The sequence below is a fragment of the Elephantulus edwardii genome, unplaced genomic scaffold (genome assembly GCF_000299155.1).
Source record: "Elephantulus edwardii isolate Elephantulus edwardi_28Jun2011 unplaced genomic scaffold, EleEdw1.0 scaffold00168, whole genome shotgun sequence".
Lineage (NCBI taxonomy): Eukaryota > Metazoa > Chordata > Mammalia > Macroscelidea > Macroscelididae > Elephantulus > Elephantulus edwardii.
The window spans coordinates 2,834,987-2,841,474 of NW_006399918.1; the positions used below are offsets into that span (position 1 = coordinate 2,834,987).

The 6,488-nt window shown below is 37.9% G+C and overlaps 1 pseudogene; it reads right to left on the reverse strand.

The window, feature by feature from the left end:
* Window positions 1-939, reverse strand: LOC102862336 (annotated as a pseudogene).
* Window positions 940-6,488: the final 5,549 nt, after the last annotated feature.

The following is a 6,488-nucleotide window of genomic DNA, read 5'->3' on the forward strand; positions in this document are numbered from 1 at the left end:
TCACCCCAGAATCCTTGCTCTCGTCAGCTGCTTCCTCACAGCTTCCTTGATCTCCTTGTTACGGAGGCTGTAGATGAACGGATTGAGGAACGGTGTGAGCACCGAGTAGACCACTGCCAGGGCTCGGTCATAGTCCAGCGAGTAGCTCTTCTTCAGGCGTACCTACATGAAGAGGATGCTCCCATAGAAGATGAGGACCACGGTCAGGTGCGAGGCACACGTGGAGAAGGCCTTCCGCTTGCCAGCAGCTGAGGGTATCTTCAGCACCGTGCGGATGATCTGCAAGTAGGACGTGAGGATCAGCAGGAAAGTGGCCAGGATCTTGCAGGAGTTGATAATGAAGTCCACCAGGACATTAATAGAAGTGTCAGTACAGGCCAAACTTAACACAGGAGGAAAATCACAGAAGATATGCTGAATGCGATTGGGGCCACAGAAAGGGAGGCGAGAAACCAAGGAGATTTCAACCACTGGACCAGCCAAGCCTCCCAACCAACAGCCAACAGCAATCTTGATGCAGAGTGCGGAAGTCATGAGGGTAGGGTAGTGGAGAGGCCTGCAGATGGCCAAGTACCTGTCATAAGCCATGGCTGTGAGAAGGTAACATTCAGTAGCTCCTAGAGAGTGAAAGAAATAGATCTGTAGGAGGCAGCCAGAGAAAGAAATGGCTTTCCTCTCACTGAGTAAATTGGCCAGCATCTTGGGGATTGTGGCAGCTGTGTAGCCAAGTTCCAAGAAGGAGAGGATGCTGATGAAGTGGTACATGGGAGTGTGGAGCCGGGAGTCTAGGCGGACTACCAGGAATATGAGCAAGTTTCCCAAAATAGTGGTGAGGTAAATTAGAAGTAGCAAGATAAAGAGGTAGGTCTGGACGCCCTGGAGATGAGGGAAGCCTAAAATGATGAACTCTGTTACCTGGCTCCAGTTTCCAGCATCCATTGTAATGCTTTCATGTCCCTAAAATGCGAAGAATTGAAGAATATGAGAGAGAGATGAGTCATAGAAATACCAACTAGAAAGTGTCCCTCAAAGGATTCCTGCCCTTCCCTCAACATCAACAATAAATCCTTCAGTGTGAATGAATGCTTCCAGGGGCCAACATTTCAATTTCTCTCTCATCAACCTTCTTCAGAGTAACAAAACCAAACCAAAACAAACAAACCAAAAAAACAAAACCAAAAAATAAAAAAATAAAAAATCCTGCTCCTGCCAAGTTAATCTCAGCACCTAATAATTCTATAAACAGAGTAGAACTGCCCCATAGGCTTTAGTAATCTTTATATAAGCAACCAGCCACATCTTCCTCCTGAGAAGTAGCCAGTATATTCAAACTACCAGCCTCTGGATTAGCAGCTCATTACTTAACCATTGCAGCATCAGGTCATCTTTTCTTTCTGAGTATCCACCTTTATTAGATTTAAAACATCTCTGATTAGCCCAGTCTACCTCCAGGATCCCTTCTGTAACTCAGCTGTCTTCCTTAGAATTAGTATAATTTTAGGATTTTAAGTTTTCCTTGTTCAATGTTCATATACATATATATTTTTTTTCCTGAGCATTCTCTCTCATGCTGCAGTCTTTATAGCTCACCGTTGTTAGCTGGAAGGAGTTCAGTTCAAACTCACCAGAAACTCCATAGAAGAAGAGTGTGAGGGTCGGCTTCTGTAAAGATTTACAGCCTTGGAAACGCTGTGGGGCATTATCAACTTGGTCCTATAGAGACTCTATGGGTCCTGACTCTTTAGTAGTGAGATTGGTTAACTTGGTAATGGCATATATATATATATATATTTCTTGCTCAGGATATAAATTATGAGTCCTGACAACACAATGGTTAAGAACTTGTCTGCTGACTGAAAGAAAAGTCAAAAGTTTTCACCCACCACCAGTTCTAGTGGGGAGAAGTCTTAGGAATCTTTTCCCTTTGAAATGTTAAAGGATTGCTCAACAACCTGATTAGCTCTTGTACATTATAGTATAAATTATTATTTATACTTATAAGCCAAGAGCTCTGGTATGTTAGCGGTAAGAACTCATGCTACGAATACAAAGGTACTGTGTTCGAATCCTCCAGCTTCTCCACAGGAGAAAGATGGGCAATCTTTTTCTGTGCAGTTTACTGCCTCTGAAAACCTGCTAAAGGGTGAACTATGGTTAGATTCCGACTAGGCAATAAACAACAACAACAATGCTAACATGTTGGCTCTGCTGATGTAGTGGATAGTAGTTGTGTTGTCAGTACAAAGGCAAGTGCTTAGAATCTAACAGCGGCCCCATGGGAGATAGATAGGCAGTCTGTTCCTGTGTGAGTACAGCCTCTGAAAAGCCACTGGAGGGACAGCTGTGAATTGGTTCTGGCTCAAAGGCACATAGTAACAAGTGTATTGGAACAAGAGTACATAGTTGGATTTTAAAATTTTCATGTGTTTTATTTTTCACTTTCTTTGAACATTAAAGATTAAGTCTTCTTGTTTCTTTTGGTTCCTTTTTTGTTCCTTTCTTGTTTCTTCTGGTTCCTTTTGATTCAACAACATTAAGTTCAATGAGTTTTGAGTTCTAATATCACCCTTCAAGATCATTTACATGAGAGCTGTGTGGATGCTTTTAATCGGTTAAATCTAAGGGGCCAATTTACCCTTTCTGCATTATCTACTCCAAATGGTAGCTACTTACTCAATTCTTTCTCTCACTCACTTGCCTCTCCACCAATTTCAAACAAACACACTTTTGTGATTTATTGTTTCTCAGATAGCAAATAGTATTTATATTACAATGTAATAAAATGTTGCTAGTGAGCAGTTTCTATATTCCAGGAATTATATTGAGAATAGGGGCTAAATAGACAAGCTATGATCATTAGTGTTATAAAATTAGTATTTTAATTTAAAAGAAGAAAGAAAATAATTACAAGCAGCTATTTACTTGAACATTCCATTGCTATCGAAATATTATTTCACTTACTTAAGAAACAAAGTCCTCCCTCATTCCATTCTTTGTCTTAATCCACTTACTTTAAAATCACACGGCCATTTCTTTCTCTCCACACAAACCTCTTTCACAGAGCTGCCTGCACTCATCACCCCCCAGCTCTTTCCTTTCAGTTCATTCTTAAATCCATTCTGTTTAGACTTTCATAATCTCTACATTTAACTTTTTAGTTTGGTTTTAAATACACAAGACAATTCTGAAGATTTTCCTTTCACTTTGCTTTTTACTTCATTTTCTTTTACCACTTCTGATTGTAAGCCTAGTTGTAATTCAATTTCCAACATAAATATTAAATCTATGCTGATAGGAGCTTTAGAAACTATCCTCTGTAGTGGCGTCTATTTTATGTTTCATTATGGATCAATAAAAATTATAGTAAATTAATAAAATATTTCTATCAGTTCATTAAGACAAAAATCCTTTAATCATACAACTAAATAATAGGGAGTCCAAAATAGTAGAATAAAATTAAAATTCTGTACCAGATAATATTATTGTCTCATTTTATTCAGACAAGTGAAAAGTTAAATCTTCATATCTAAAAAGGGATTCAGGCCCACAAGGGAGTGTCTGTCCACCCAGCCTCTCCTAGAGCTGACAGTGCCAAAAATTAATCCGCTGCACACCTGAAACAATCCTCTCCATTGTTCGAATGCTCCACGTTGCTTTAACTCCTGTCTTCCATTGATCTGAAATATGACTTTCACCCATTATACTAAACTTACTCTGTTGAGGTGCTCTGTTGTAAAGACCTATGGCTAGTGTTTCCTGCCTTTGGTGCAGATTCATGTTCTTAAACATTTTTTTACTCCCTAATCATAGACACTTTACTGTTCACAAAATGAGCCCCAGTATTTGATCTCTGTTCCTTTGTTTAATATGTACTCTCAGCAGAAATGTGCTTTCTTCTAAATCAGTCTATAGATATCAAAATCGTTCATTATTCAATTTCCTCAGTTTCCTTCTTTATCAACTCAAGATGAACACTAATCTTTCTACCCTTTACATCTGCAGGGGGATGTGTTGTGGTTTTTTGTTTTTTTTTACCTTTTTTCCAATTATATATTACAATTTAATTTCATTATTTCTCATGCATACATTAATTACTATCTAAAAGGAACTGTTTGAGCTTTTGGAAATTAAGGTGGTGTACCTCAGAGTGTGTAGCACAATTCTTCATACATCAGTTTTGGTACCTAATGCAGATGATTGTGATGATTTTGTACAGCTACTTACCTTGTCAATAACTAATTTTCTTTCATTGTCTCTTATAAAACCTACCACATACAGTACTAGCAATTGTCTTGCAGTTCAGTGCAATCATATATATTTCCTCACATCAAGAAGCATTTTAGAACAAATCCGTTTGCATTCTAGCCTCAATTCCCCACAATGACATTATTTATGGCTTCTAGTTATTTAAAAATAAGGACAAAGAACTAGGGTGTGGAAAGAAGTTGGTACCTTAAGACTCATCTTTTCAGCACTTTAATTTACTGAAAAACAAATATATTCAGAACAGGAAGATATTACTCTCAAGGCCCCACAGCCAGCTAAAAGCATAATGAGTATTCTAATTCTGATTCTGTAATTCACGATAGCATTTTAAGTGCAGAATAATCACTTTTAAGGAAAATAAATTCTCTTGTTCATTGGGTCACTTCCAGTCGTAGTCAACTCAATAGCACCTAACAACAGCCACATCTCCCTATTTTGGAATGCTGGAGTTATTTTTCTGGTGCTCAGACCAGAAAAGACTACAGGGGTAAAAATGTCTCACTAACAAAACCCTTACCCAAAGCTGGCTGGTATAGTAAATTCTATTAAGAATCAACCCTCGAAGCCCAGTCACTGCTCCAGGGACAGGGTTTGACAGAGAACTTCAGCTTCTTTCCTTTCTTTAAACTGCAGGGTTACTCTCCAGCCTCTCTTGGGCCTGGAGGAGTTGAAGTTTAGCACTTTGGTGGAACCTGTGAGAGTAAGTTAAGAAGAGAGACCCCTCTCCTATGACCTATGTTTGAGACAGGGTCCTTATGTAAAGGCAAGACTCCCTGAGCCTTCTGAACTAGTCTCCTGGGGCTACTAAAGTGCTCTCTCAGGAAGGGAACTGCTATACTAGAAGTTCATTAGACAATAGTTCTTTACAACCTATTAGCTTATCACTATTGTAAAAGCTACCACTCCAAGCGGATAGAGAATTGTCTTTTCAGTGCAGTGATTTTTCTGCAGTAAAAAAAAAAATAAATAAAATATCAAATTCTGCTTCTTATGCTATGTGACTTTGGAGAGAACATGTAGTTTTCCATTATAATAGGACATTTCAACACTGTGTATTGGATTCTTGGATACTGGGAAGTTGTTTAAGACATAAATATTATCATGGCAGATCTCAAGCCTTTCTATAATTCATGCCTATAGCAATTTTGTCTTCCCATGTACTCAGGGTCATCTTCTTTAATATTATTTTGCTCTGAAAACAATTCTATTGCAAAATATTTCATGTCAAACCAAGGTGTTTTTCTAGTCACTTATGTGACATTGACCATCTCATTGAATATTTGAAATCCTGTATTTAATAGAAAGAAAATACTACTCTTCTTTATGATAATAAAGGGGAAACAATAATGAATTGGAAAACAGTGTTTTCTTTACAAACTAGAATATATTCTTTGAGAAGACTTAACTATTTTTTTGGAAAGAGAAATAATCAGATTGACACAAAAATGACAATAAATGTTATGCCATTCATAAAATCTACTTTAAAGATACACATCAGTTAACAGCAAAAGAATGAAAAATACATATTTTGAAATTACCAAATTAAAAATCCATAGTAACTTTATTAATATCAGACTAGAAGAACACTTGAGAACAAGAAATGTCAATGTTGGGGGTGGTGGTTGTCATTGGTACTGGCGAGTTGGAACCAACTCATAGCTAACCCTTTGGTAGATTTTAAAAAGCAGGGTGCACAGGAAGAAATTGCCCATCTTTCTTCTGTGGAACAGCTTGTGAATTCACCCAATGTGCCTATGGGTTGGCAGCATAGCTCCTTATCGCTAAACCACCAGAGCTCTCTAACGTTGTTGGGTGCCATTTAGTAAAATCTGACTCATAGCAACTCTACATAAAAGTGATTAAACCCTGCCCTTTTAAAAATAGCATTACATAAAGATGAAGGACTTAATCCATCAACAAAACATATTAATCGTAGATGTACAAGTTCCTAAAAACATAGCCTAGGTATAAAAATTAAGAGAAAAAAAAGAAAATATTCATTCTAAATTATATTGGGATGCATCACCTTTGACCGATAAATATTGCGACTAAACTTCAGAGACACTGATCCCAACATAAGGAACTACCATCAAATGATGTGTTTGAAATCACAGAAGCCATGGAAGCTTCATATATAAGTTATTAGATGGAGGGCTGGTGAAAGGGAGATAGATGTGAAGGGAAGGGGTAGAAGTGGATGGGTATCCTGCGGGATGGTGAAG